At 39.6% G+C, this 14,212-nt stretch overlaps 1 long non-coding RNA gene across 2 annotated transcripts in view; it reads left to right on the top strand.

Moving 5' to 3' along the window:
• Positions 1 to 7,587: 7,587 nt before the first annotated feature.
• Positions 7,588 to 14,212, top strand: part of LOC141740219 (uncharacterized) — a 33,579-nt gene continuing 26,954 nt past the window's right edge. For both annotated transcript variants that reach the window (XR_012585916.1, XR_012585915.1), the window contains exons 1-3: positions 7,588 to 7,653; positions 9,435 to 9,655; positions 10,277 to 10,360. This is a non-coding gene — a long non-coding RNA (uncharacterized LOC141740219). The remainder of the gene's footprint in view (positions 7,654 to 9,434; positions 9,656 to 10,276; positions 10,361 to 14,212) is intronic.

Here is a 14,212-nt window from a genome sequence, read left to right as displayed (position 1 = left end):
AGTGAAACTTCATTACTTGAAATGTAAATCTTAATACAGTAGAAAATATAAAGGGGACAGTTCTGTACAGGATTTAGTCATTTTCCCCTATTTTTACTGTTAGTGAAACTGATCTTTTGTTTGTCAGTTACACCAGTCTTGTAGGTAGTGTAAGTTGGCAATTTGAATATTTCTTACTTTAATAGGAGGAAGGAACAGCGAGAGCAATGGAAAAGTTCTTAATTGTTACTGCTCTTGCCTAAGGTAAGGTTTGCAGAAAATTAGTTTTCCAGTAGCTGGATGAGGTCGGTGACACTAACAGATTCTGGGTGCAGCCCAGTGATCATCAAAAATGTGATGACTGTGTTAGAAATAACACAAATGTGTAGTGATCAGGCAGGCTGGAGGTCAGGAATCCGGGAAGTCCACTGAAGTCAGGCACAGCGGGGGATAGGACTGAGCACAGACCCACCTGCGCAGCTCAGAAGAGGACTAGGGGCTTCAGCCTGAGCTCAAGTGGGTCAGTGGACAGAGTGTGGATGGGGGTCTCAGATGAGGCTGATCAGGACAATTAAGGGATATCGATGCACTCAGGGCCCAAATAGACTCTTAACTTTTATAGGTAGCTTTTATTAGAGGAATTGCTTTTTGTATAGGGGGGGGGAAAAACCAAACTACTTTCTTCTTGGATTAAGCTTTAGTCACTTTAATTTTCACCCCAGCAGAGCTCCCTGTTACAGACAGATTGAACAGTGCCAAGTGCTGCTCTCATTAAGGGCACCTGAACAGCATATATTCTTTGTATAAAATTTACCCTTCCTATTAATTGAGGTTAATTGTAGCTTTGCAATAACTATCCACAAGAGGAAAAAAAAAATGTTTCTACCTCTGAGCTAGACTTTTTATTTATAATTTTCTGCTATGATTGAAAGTACCACCAATTTTAGGACCTGGTAGTTCAAGGCACAGTGCACCCACACACAGCCAAAGACAGATGCTATCCCAAAAAAATTTACCAAGTCAGAAAATGTAGGAAAGAAGTCTCACAACATTCACACAAAGTGAGAGTTGAGAAGTCTGTGGACTTTGACTTGCCCGTGTTTGCAGAGGAAATATTTTTGACCTGAAACTGTGAAGTCAAACATGTTAGCTAAAAGACCACTGTCACAAGAGGTGAGATGGTAGCCTTAGAAGTCATTCAAAATCAGCATATTTCAGAGAGAAGCTAACAAAGCACCAAAGGAGCAGGTTTTATTCTGTTTTTTGGGTGGTTGGTGTTTTTTTTCCCCCTCTGGAGATTGTAGCCAGAATCTGAGTTATTTAATTTTGTATTTATGTTCATTCTTCCAAGACAACAAATTGTCTCTATGGCAAGAGTTGCTAAAATACTTCAGTATGGCATTTGGTTCCTTTCCCTGACTAGAGAAAAACCCTCTAGTTTCTAATCACTCTTTGAATAGTAGTCCCTGACCCAGGGAAGCTAATTTCAGCAACAATAAATGCTGTGTCGTCGGTCCCTTCAGAAAATAAAATTGAGGACCTTGGAAAGTTCTTGGACCTTGCTGCTGACTAATCTGCAAACTCAGTATGCCTCCCATTTCTGTCACGGTGTTGGGAGAAGGAACTCTAAAGTCTTCTTGGAGACTCCTGCCTACGTGGTCACCTAGAATAACTTTTTTACTAACTTATGCAGATTTCCTTTGTTAATATAGAGATTTTTACTGAAGTTTTGGGAGGATAGTAGTTATGTTACTTGTACTAGAAGAAAACTTTCTACCAAATGTTAAGATCTAGCATTTCTGTAGCCTGGAGGGGGCTGTTCAGGCAGGTTTATAAGGAAATAGCCAATAACAAGGGTATTTTACTGTTCAGCTGGGATAAATCAGCCTGCTCTATCATCTTGTATCTAAAACACATGTGACTCTAATCATCATTCTTTTTGTCAGCCAGTACTTTGTGCTTTCAATCTCAGCAATACTCATTGTCAAAGAGCAATTTCACTTGTTGATTTTCCTATCTCCTGCTGAGGTAGTCCTTTTGGCCTGTTTCTGATCTAGCGATTTCCTCCTTTAGAGACCATGAGATTTGAATTTTGAACAAATTGTTTCCAGTTTCTCTCCTGGTGTGGTTAAAAACCCAAAAATTTCTGGCTTATGGAGATCTACCTACTACAAGCCTACCCTTAGATTACTACTGGTGCAGAATTGCAAATTGCTCTTTGAAGTAGAAGTTCAGTGCTTGTACACTAATATTAAGTATGCTGATGTTTTACAGTTCAGGACTTCTGTCAACAGTGTTAGGGTCCTGTCCTATTAAATTCCAAGCTTGTCCTGTAAATTTGGGCTTCTAATCACAGTGTAGGCTGCTTTTGGGCCGGCATTTCCCTCAGTAGCTGTGACAAGGTTATCCATGCTTCAGTCCGTTTCTGTGTTTGTGGGCATCCTTCATGGGATACAAAAATATTCTTAGTGCAATCATCAGAGAAATTTCCAACACTACCACTTTTCTTTTACTTGACTCCTAAAGATATCTGGTCTGTCTTTATTTTTTTTTTTGTGCCCTGCTTTCTGCCAACATCAGGAAATTGCCACTGACAGGATGCCTTGTTAGAAGCAGAACCTCAATATTAGGTAACTATTCTGCTTCTTTAGAGTGGAACACTGACGATTTACTCAGTCTGGAAAGAAGTTTCTCTTATCTTGAGGGCAAGTACAGTGACTGTCGTCTGTTTCCACCATAAAGGACCATCAGTACTGCTGCATGTCAGTTAAAGAGGTTGCTAATCCCTGTTACTACTTTTTTCAGAACTGCCAACTAAGCTTTTTCTATGACCATTCTCTAACCCATTTAAATCAAAATGAGGTGGGTTACTATAAACAGCTCTATTAGCAGGTATACACCAGTGCAGCTCAGTTTAGCAGAAATGCGTTACAGAGAAATGTGTGAGTTAGGTGGAGAGACAGCGTAGCCTCTTCAGCTGGAACTGCTGCAGTCAGGAGTGAATTCACACGTCCTCGAGACGGACAGATGTTTGCCTCAGCTTACTGTTAATTTTCTGGTGTCTCTGATTCCCTCCTCAGCCCTTTGTGGGATGATCAAAATTGTGAAGGCTGCCTTCATTGCCTTCCTCAGCAAAACAGCAGTTCAGAGGAGGAGCAGGTCCTCTTCACAGCAGAAGCAGTTACACTCCAATGAGTCTGTGCTCCCTCTGGTATGGGTCTTAAGATGACGTGCAGTGAGAAGGTGGCAGGGAGGTAAAAAGCTTTGTGTACAAAGGATGTATCTGTGGTATTTGCCACCAGCACAGATTCTCTAGGCTTTGACAGCAGCAAAGCATCAAGCTCTACTTCCAGAGGGATACAGAAGAAAAAGGGAGGGCATAGTGTATTTTCAGAAATCACCTGAGCCAAGAGCAAGGGTAGCAGGCTTGCGAAGCTATGCCAATAGGTAAATAAAATCCTCTGGAATATCTTTACTGGAGACCCATTCCTTGATGTGAGGTATTACAATCAGTCTGAAGGTATATGACTTTCAAAAGGTACTGTTGAGCAACATGTGCTTTCCTGCAGCCTGCTTTGAGAGGGGGAATTTGAATGAACCATGGCTTCACAGGACAATAAATCTGTTTTTAGTGCACCTAGGACTGAGTCAAAACAGAGCAGTCTCATGATGCTAAGCAGTGCTTTATTCAAGTTCACTCTGCCAGATCAAATGTATTATTAAAATTTTTGCTATGCTAAACCAGGCATAGCATGTCTTCCTGCAGTAGGCATAAACACCACATCATGTGTTCAGGCTAATGCAACAGAAGTAGTCGTGCTCATGGGGGTCAAATATGTACTGCCAAGTAAGCTGCGATCAGTGAATTTAGAACCTTGGCCTCATTGTTGGGAATGACAAGTGGGAAAATCTCTTGTGGTTGTTTACCAGGTTACTGCTCCCCACTTCAACCTGGAAATGCTTTATGGATGTGTGAGATGTTCAGGAATGAAGTCCAACTGTCCATCCCTGCAATAAAACTAGGGTATTTACCCTGCAAAATGGTGGTGTTATAATATTGCTTTGGAAACATGGCACTAAATTTCATGAAGTCATTTAGTTAGCTCCTATGGTTTCTTTGCAGCAGTGAGCAAATGTCTGTTATTTCTGTCTTTATCTGTAAAATTGTAAATATTTCCATCAAAATATTCTATTGTCAAATGTCCCAGACTAAATTAATGACTTCTTAATGAGTCATTAGTTGGGCTGTACACCTAATCTAGTATAACTAGGGTTTGGTGTGGAAAAGCATTTCCACTCCTGGCCGCACGTTCCCTCTTTCTCCCCTTGCATTGGATCTAGCAAGCATGTGGCACAAAATGGATTGGTTCAGCAGAAAACAAACCTGTCAAAACCAAAGTTTTCCTTTCAGATCAACCTGTTGAACTGATCTCCATGATCGCTAGATCCAATGAGAGGTGGGAGGGACAAGCACTGCCTGGGGCTTTGCTTGCAGTTGTACTGGATTAGAGGAAAAAAATCAAGATGCTCTTACTATTAACATTTTAGTTCACAAGTTCTTGGCTCAGTGCAGAAAAACATTCTTGCTTGTATATTCCAGCCCGGTAGACCCGGCTGCTTCTTTCTTTTTCATAATTATTAGATAAATTACTTTTTAATAAAGTAATTAAACCATGGATCTTCACATTATTTATATGTTTTGTCATGTTATTAAGCTGTAATTTGACCAACAGATATGAATGTAATTTACCCCATGATTGCATAGCTTATAATATGTGCTTCTGCAGTGAGTAGCAGCTATAAAGCTAAGTGATTTGTCCTGTAAAGTGATGTGATGTCATAATATTTCTTTGAAAATATGCAATTAAGTATCATTAAATCCTATAATTCTGTAGCTATAGGTTATCTTTGCAACTTAGAAAATAGTCAGGTAGCCTGATTCTTCTTTCTGTAGTATTCCAAGAATTCTGACAAAATCGTACAATAGCAAGCATCATGCTTTACAGAACATGAGAGGTAAATACATGCCCCAGCCCTCTATTTCAGTGTAGTTCACTTCCTTTATTCTCTTTTCTTTCCAAGAACATATTTGTAATAGCAAAGGAAACAACTGGTATGTTTCAGGAGTGTGTGTTCTTTTTGAAATAATAAAAATAAAAACAGTCTATCTATATGCAAGTGTCTATTTTTCTTGTTGTTGGGGAAGATCCTCTGTAGAACCTGATAACCCCTGACTGTCTCTGTCATGAATGATTTATACAGAAGTATACTTGGAAATGTGCCTGTGGATGAACTGATTCAGCTGCAAATATTTAGGCATTTAAACCCTACTGATTGTCTTGTACACTGGGTAATGCTTGTTTCACTTGGCATGGAAATGATGTGGATTTCATAGATGCTATTGTATGATTGGTTATAAGCCATTAGATTTTTTTGCTTTAGGCAAATATTTAGTGCTCTTGATTTTTTCCATGTCAAATTTGCTTAGGTTTTTCTTAAAGGTTTGATTTTTTTTTTGCTAGTGGTTTTTTTTTTTTAAATCTTTACCTAGTTCTAAAATAAATGGTTAGTTTTTCCTTCATTGTGAGTTTAGAAGGGCAGAAGTAATACAAATCAGGTAAAAGTGTTGGGGTTTTTTAAATTTATTTTCTAAGACACAAGATATTTTAGCAACTGCTATGATTGTTTCCTGGCATTTGTCATTTTCACCTGTAGTCACTTCAGTATAGATTTACTTGAAGTTAAAAGTTTCACCAGCATATTTTTCTTGCATACCTATCACTGTAAGGCCTTCTTATGTTAGATTCATTTTTGCAGTGTTGAACAAGTTCTTACTTCATATTTGAGATTATTAACAATTGTTACAAATAAGCAATAAGATTAAAATGCAAAATGTGTTTGCTTAATAACTTTATTGCAGGATTATTTGCTCTTGATATGTATATAATAAATTTTCGTTCAGTGCTATATATTTAAATGTTTTTAGAACTGGTTATTAATTCATTTAAAGACTATAATGTCTTAGGATTGACTACGCTTAGAGGGATGTATGATACACTATTTTGAAGAGAATAGGTGATTCTGTGACATTACAATAAATATTGTGATGAACATAGTGAAATAAATACTTTGTGCCATCTGCTGGTCTGGATTGGATCTGCATTTCAATTCAGAGGCTGAATTGTAACTTTAACTGAAGCGTGCAGCATGGAGAAAGAAGGAAACTCACCATAAATAACTAGCACTTTTTTATTGTTATTTCTTCTACATATTAAGTGCTAACTAATGTTAAACATTGCTAATTCAAAGTGCAAACTAGTACATTAACCCTTTTCTGACCCCTGCCTTTCCAACCATGCCCTACAGCGTCTTTATTCTAATTTTGATAGAGCCTGGAAACGTTTCTTACAGCTAGGTCAGTCATGTTTTAACAGAATTTAACGGTCAAAGTTGATGGTGTAGACTGTGCTATGAATGTGAACACAGTTTGTCTAGACACGTTAGAGAGTCATACTTTTCTACAATAATTCATAATTACAATATTCCATTACTTATAATAGAGTATAAACCCCCCCCCACATTCTCCCTTACGGATTTTCTCTGCTGTTTATTTCTGTGTTAAGCCTGGAGTAATAAAGCTGCTGGTATGGGGGGAATGTCAGTATAGCACAGTGCAGTCTTACATAAGGCCTTTTAGCTGAAATGTCTTTGTATCCTACAGCCTAATAATAGGCTATTGTATTTTCTGTGATTTTTATGAAGCTCAGATTTCACGTTTGATTCTTAGTTGTTTCAGTATCATCAATGTTATCACTTGTGGATTTTTCATGTTTTGTGTACATTCTGATTACAAATGTTATTCTGCGATGAGCTTTGTTTCTTTCACTGGTGTGTTTTACATATTTACCTCTCAAGGGCATAAACAGTGGATCCACAAATGCTCCAATGGCGTAGTCTAGTTATAGTTGTTCTATACAAAGGGAGTAACTCCAAGAAAGTATTAGTGGGAAAAAAAACTTTACATATTAGAAGATTGTACGCTTCAGTATCTTGTTCAGGGGTCCAGATACTTCTCTTGCTTACACAGTCAAGGGCTCATTTTCAGGTGAAGTGTAGCCTACAGGGTAGACACCTGGCCTTAGAAAGGTGGAGGCTCTGGATCTGCTCCTAGTAAAACACTTCCCTTCATGTTGCTTTAGTTTGCCCTGTCCGTAAGATAGGTATTTACCTCATTTGCAAAGGGCTTTTAGTTTATTTTTGAGCTAGTTTTGGCACGTATTATAGTGGGTGATCTAACTGTATGTAATTTGAAAAGTTGGAGGTGCAGAATATTAAAATCCTTTAAGTTCTAGTTAACTTGGAATTACCAAAATGCATATGTATGTATTAATATATCTGTGTTACCAGCTACAAACACAGTATAAAAATCAATACAGTAAATTCGTTGATGTTAGATTGCACTTTAAAGCACAAATATCAATTTAAGCAAAAAGAGTATTGATTTCAGAAGGGCAGGATTTTATCTAAGTATGAAAAGGTGGATTAAATGCAATGATATGTAAAGGTATTAAAATATTCAGTTTTTCAAATTTATTCCTTTTTGCAGGTAGATGCCCAAAACAGTCATCTTTGCTGCTTTGTGACTGATTGTTGTGCCTGGGAAAGTGAACTGCAGTAAGTGCACAGTTAACATGAATTTTCACGGAGAGAGGGAAATAGTTAATTATTGAATTATTGTGGCATAATAGCTACTACAGTCAGAACTATGACTCATAAAAGTGAAGTGTATAGTTGTCCGTGTAACTTGTTTGAAGTTAGTTGAATTCCAACATTCTTGTGCCTGTGCATAACTTTTCATATATTTTTCCCTTCCAAGTCTGCTGGAATTTTCTAGGAGTTTTTTTGATATTATTGTTAGAGGAATATCAAGTTGTATCTGACAGCCTGCGAGAGGCAAGGTGGCTACAGCTCCATGTCCCTAGCTCCAACTAGTAGCAAGGCTGAAAATGTATTTCCAGTAGGACTCTGGCACATCCCACTTTTTCATTGTCTAAACCAGAAGAAGGTCTTAACTCCCCTCTTCCTTCTTATCCCCTCTTTAATGACTTTTCTTTATACTCTTAAGCTTTTTGTAAATGGCTATGAATTTGGGTTAGGTTCACTACAGTGGGAAGTATTATAGACAGCTGTTTTGGGCAGGAATCTAAATCTAACCTACTTTGTATTGCTGGGAGAAATAAACTGCTCCTTTACTCTGGGCAAGGTGGAAACTGCTGCTTAGTTCTGAAGCTAACTTTTACCTTCTTTAATGTACTAAACATGCTTTGTCTGCAGTTTCCTGAAAATTGGGAGAAAAGAGCTATAGATGATCCAAAATTTGCAGGTTTATACAAACATTTTCTTGTAGATACTACTGCATCACAATTATTCAAAAGTAGTGGTTTTTAACAAATTTTCATGAAAGCATTGCTGGCTTGAGTTCCAAAGGACTTGCAGCTCAGTCTGATTCTGGGGATTTACAAATACCTACACAGTACACTCACATCTATTCATTGCAAGAAAAGACCCTCAAATTAATAGGAATCATTATTTACCTAGTTTGCAGCTAATTCATTTCAGATGGGGAGTGCTTTTTTGCTAATGATTTTGTTTCTTCTTCCTAAATTACAAATACATTTTCTGTTCCTCTGCATTTCAGTCCTGCCATTGTGGATATAATTGGCAAAACTCCCACACAGCTTACATATGTTATGTGTACATACATTTGTAAGGTTCTTTAACACGGACCAAGTTTCCTTTTGAGCGAAATGCCTTAGTCTTAGCCTTAGCACAGTCTTCTTGCATGTGCCCCAAATATAGATGGGTTGATGGTGGTTTCTGTAGTATTAAGAGAAGCCAGAAATTGAAGCAGAATATATCCTTAGACCTTTAGGAATTCTAGGAATGAAGAGAGACAGTTGTGTCTTCCTCTAATGCTTTCTTCTGGGTGGCGGTATCTTTGAAGCTTGCTGATTAATTTTTACTTTGAGTTTTACAGTTCCTCCCTGTCCTGTGTTCCGCGTGTGTGCCGCCCTGCCTCCCCCCCCCCCCCCCCCCCCCCCAAGAAAAAAAAGGTCAACCAAAAAACCAAACACAACCCCACCAAGTGTAATTTCAGAGGTACAAAGTGGCTCACAAAGAATGAACTGAAGCCACAGTGTAGCCTGCTGACAGTGCCAGCTGCTAACATCTTTGCAGTAGCGCCTGGGGTCCTTCCAGTCCAGGGCACTACTGGGTTGCACTGTCTGAACACTAAATAACTACGTAGGTAGGATGTTTCTAGCAAGTCCATCCATTTCAAGACAATGTGGTAGTAAATATATTTATTTTGCGTTGTTTTTATTGGTTTTATATTCACATTTAACCCTACCCTCAAGTCCTTGTTTTCTGATGGCATCTTTATTTTGTTGTTTCAGTAACAGGTCTTCCTTTTTTTAGCAAAGGGATAAAAGTGGTATTGGTCCCTCGACAGGCTGCCTTTGTGACAGGAACAGGCAGGTTCTCATTAAATTCCAACAGCAGGGTCCCAAGGTCTACTATTGCTGTAAAAACATCTGCAGAAGGATTCATGGTGCATAGCAGGCTTTCTTCTTGCTGAGACAAGAAAAGAAGCAACAATCACCAATTCTTAACCTAGGTTTGTCAATACAGAGTTCGTTTTATTTTGTATTGGGGGGGGACATCTTGAAGGCGACTAGCATGATGAAGACCAGATAAGATACTGCAGAAGGCTATGAAAAGCCAATTGCAATGAGTCTTAATACCTTCTATCATTCAGTCACGAGGTTAAAAGGAGTTAAATGCCCTTTGGGAGAAGAGATAATGGGATAATACTGGTTTAAGAATTAATCATAGAATCTAAGAATTAATCTAAGAATTAATCATAGAAATTACTGTCAGTGGAAAAAATATGCCCTTAGAACAGTATCAATTGTGAGTGTTAGACCTCCTGAGACTACGGGGCCTCAGAGGATAAGTGAAATGGAAAAAAAGGAGCTATGACCCATGCTCCAAATTCACAGGGTGATGCAGTGTAGTGCTCAACTATGAAGTACTGGACCCGCTTTCAGAAAGGGGATCAAACAGATGGAGATGCCCATTGTTGTGTTGGTGAGAGCAATCAAAGGCAGAGGGTAGTTCTGGGCTATATGGAAATAATATATTTGGGGGAAAAAAAGTCCATTAATTACTGTGGATCACTAATAAGTTGTTCTGGCTTCAATGGTTCCACCACATACATAACTCTGGGCTTTGGCAGGTGTCATTCATCCACGGGAACTCTGTTGACCGGAGAGAGGATTGACCAGAGCCTTGGATTGCAAGAAGTCTTATGGTGTTCCCTGTGAGTAAAATGTTCACTGCTGTGACTAAAATCAAATTGAGTTAATCGCTCTGGATTTTGTTTTGTACCTGAAAACACAGTGGAAGCAGAACATGGGATGTGGTAAGGCAACAAAGTATGTCGTGTGCTTCTATTGTCATTAAAACTAAGCTTTGCACAGGCTGACTCACTAGGGCCTAACAAGCTTGGGACAGCTTCCCTAAATCTTGCATCAAACCCTCCTCTCTGTCTTGATGTCTTGCCTGATATTGTGCACATTAGGAGGCACACTTCACCATCCCACCAAGTGAAACTTTCATTTTGTGTTTTTTGCTGCCTTCTATATTGATTGTACAGCCCTGCTCTTAGCGTCAGTCCAAAAAAGCGATCCCAAGCTCCTCCTTTGACCATATGGCTTCTGTTACTCCTTATACAGCAGGGTCTTTCACATACCTGATGGCACCACCACCCCTTTCCCTGTTCCAGGACAACAGGGAGCAGGCAGCTGCATTTTAAAGCCCAGCAAACTCTGAATCAGGCTTCTCTCTGCTCCTACAGTTTATAACCTTGATCTGTGAGCTAAAAGGAGCTTAGCACAGAGTCCAGCCCTTTGGAAACAGTTTGTGTTAGCAGGTAAGGACAGGTAAAGGATGACAAAGGAGTGAGCATTCCTTCGAAGCAGATATCCGATTCTCCTGATCTGGATGTGAGAGCAGAGCGCTCTGGTACAAGCAGTGTGTGCAGCCCTGCTATTCCCATGGCTCTGCCCCTCTTCTGGCTCCCGCTCTGTTTGTGGGGGGGCTAATAGCACAGCTGCGCAGACAGTGGCTGCGCTCCCTGGGGGTCTGACAGGATAGGGGGTAGGAGCTGGATTCTTCGTGTATCAAAAGGGAAGGTTTGGTGGTAGGAAGGACAGGAAAGAGAGAAGTATGTATCCTTCCTTCTAAAGCTGTCTTAAAAAAAAAAAAGTGCATGGGGGGGTTATTTAAAAAAAAAAAAGCTGCGTGGATTTAAGACATTTCTTCTCCCTGCAGTAGAGGGCTCTGTATTTAGGGCCCTGATTTGCAAAATCAGTAACATGTTCACATGTGCCAATTAGGTAAGAGATTTAACTGCAAAGATGCATGTTCTCAGTGTGCTCTGTGGTCATGACAAAATAACTGGCCAAGAGCCTGATTCTCCTTGCTTTATAGTAACCACACTACAAACTTCACTGGAAACTGGATTAGATCAGTCTCATATTTGCGTCAGGAACTGTGTAGCAAATCACCTCACTTCCGCATTTCATCTCCTGCTGAAATTCTTTCACTTTTCATCTCAACTTTCCTCCTCCTCATCTCCCTGGTTGTAACCTTGTGCAGGGAGTGTGGAGGGCTGCTGGAATGCCCGTAAAGGTGGCACAGAGGGTCTGCGCTGCTGGAAGGTCGGGCCAGCCTGGCGGCACACAATGAGGAGCAGGCTGGGCAGTGGAAATTTACAGCCCTTAGCTGGGCTGCAGGTTGCTTCTCTTGCAAGAACTGCCCCGCTCCTTCGGAAATGTGATACTTGCTGAAGAGATTCTGCGTAGAATAGACAGAGCGCACTTGAAGTTTGCTTTACGCACCCTACTGTAAATCTGCTATTTATAGTATCAGGTTCTGCAAACATTTGTTTTACCAGTATTTGTTCACTGAAAAGGATCATGATCTTAAGCATGATAATTCTGCAGAAAAATGATAGCAAGCATGACTCAATATGAGAGAAGCGATCTACAGAAATAGGAACAGGCTTTGTTAAGAATTGACTGTAGAGTCTTTAGTCCTGTACTGTGTCTTGTACCTGACCATACATATGCATTATGCAATAATATTTGCTTGTATCTATTTCATAGGGATACAGAGCGGTAATCAGTGGTAAATGCTAGTGTAAAACTGTCATTCTTCCACAAGAAAGAGCTATTTGTCAAAGCACTTCATTTGCTAGACATATTATGGAATTTATCTTTCTAGTTACACTAACTGTTTTAGTAGTTCAATGCTGTTTAATTTATTTTTACGTGACATTCTAGTAACCGCTATCAAAAGATCTGGGTGAAGGGTTGTGACAACAGTCCAGCTATTTAGCACGGTTTTTCTGTAAACAAATCAGTGAATTGTTTGACCAGCATGAGGTAATAATTCCCCGATGCATTCTGAATGCATGGGCTACAGATACAAACAAGTTTCATTAACTAGTGCCAACCTCCAAAATAAAAAGGAAGTATAGAAAAAAATAACCTTGTGAAACATGTGTTACAATTGTAGCTGGAGCTGAGGGTCGTGCAGCAGGTTTTGGGTCTGGCTATTTGGAAAGGATGGGTTTCTCCTTATTGTAAACTGTTGTGTATATTTCAGTAGTGCCTTAAGTCTGGGCTCTCATTGTAACAGGTGTTGCTCAGAATTAGGTACCTATGACAGGCACACTATGACATTCTTTTTCTTGCCACAAAAAGCTGTAGTTTAAATTAATGAGGTACGGTGCCCTTATTGTTCCCATTCTGAGGGGATGAGGAGCTAAGGGTCAGACATAACAAGTGGCTTTTAATCAGCATCATGGAGTCTTGTAGAAGCAAGCTGCAGACTATTTTCTGGTTCCTTAGCTGCAAGACTGCTCTCTGCTTCCCTGCCTGTCTTCCTTTCGTTGGAATTAGTCATCCGCAGCCATATCACATGGCTTAGGGGCATAACTGCTGTGTGGGGTGCACAAACCCTAGGCACCTCCCACTGCACCTATACTTGACTCACCTTTAGCTGAAGTCCTGCAGAAAATTAACCTGGGAGATAATTTAAAATGGAGAAAGACCTGATAACATGGGCTGAGCATTGGCTTTTTGTTTCGATGACTTGGCAGTGAAGAAGGGTTACATTGATCTATCCTTTCTCTTATTATATCATTTGGCTTCTTCAAAAACACTTTCAAAGTGTTCATGAAACGCAGCCTTTACCACAGTCAGTACCAAAGACCTTCCTGCAAAGTATGTTAAATTAATTCGTGATAAATATGGCTTTTCCTCTTTGCACACCTTGTAGTGATCCATACAGTTCTTTATCAAATATACAAGCTTAACCTACCCCACCCCAATTTGTTCTCCCAGCCATCAATCTCTGGCGGCTCACAAAGGCAGTGGTAAGACAGGAAAGTGGTCAGGAACTTGCTGATCTTGGGAACTTTGTGAGACCTAAACCGGCAGTAATCTAGTCTATCATGAAGCTGAAAGTGGTTTGGCTGTAGTGCTTAGATACACCCAATGATACAGACATATTTTATGGTATTTTTGAATATCGGCATCTTTGTAGAAACTCTCATATCAGAAAAGAAAAGAGTTGGAGCAATTTAAAATTTCAGGCAGGGCATGTTGTCAGTTCAGAGTGTTTTAAAATACAGAGCAACCAATATGGTTATAAGTATCTGGAAAGTGTATCACTAAACTCAAGATATTCTGATGCAGTAGAGACGATTTGAAATACCAGCAGCCTAGATTATCACTGGAGATGTGATTTACAGTGCTGGTCAAAACAAGCACACATTAAAATTGAATCATATAGACAAGCTTTGGGAATATACTACACAGATGTCTTGCAAACTACTGAAAAGTGGTATTTATCACTTGCTACTATTTTGCATGCTTTGTGAGCGACAGCATGTTAACGCTGAGTCTAGGAAAGAATTACTTGTCTCACTAAAGACAACCTCGTGCAATAACTGCAGCATTTCAAACATTACTTCAATGCTTTTATTCAGTGCTTCTTTTCTGCTGTTTACATGGAAAGACAGCTTTAGGCAGTCTGATTTCGGCTAATTTAAATGGCTACTCAGCTCTGTGGTAAAGAGAGCAAGAGAACTTCTAGACATCAG

The sequence above is a fragment of the Larus michahellis genome, chromosome 3, assembly GCF_964199755.1.
Source record: "Larus michahellis chromosome 3, bLarMic1.1, whole genome shotgun sequence".
NCBI lineage: Eukaryota > Metazoa > Chordata > Aves > Charadriiformes > Laridae > Larus > Larus michahellis.
This window is presented reverse-complemented; position numbering and strand designations above follow the sequence as displayed.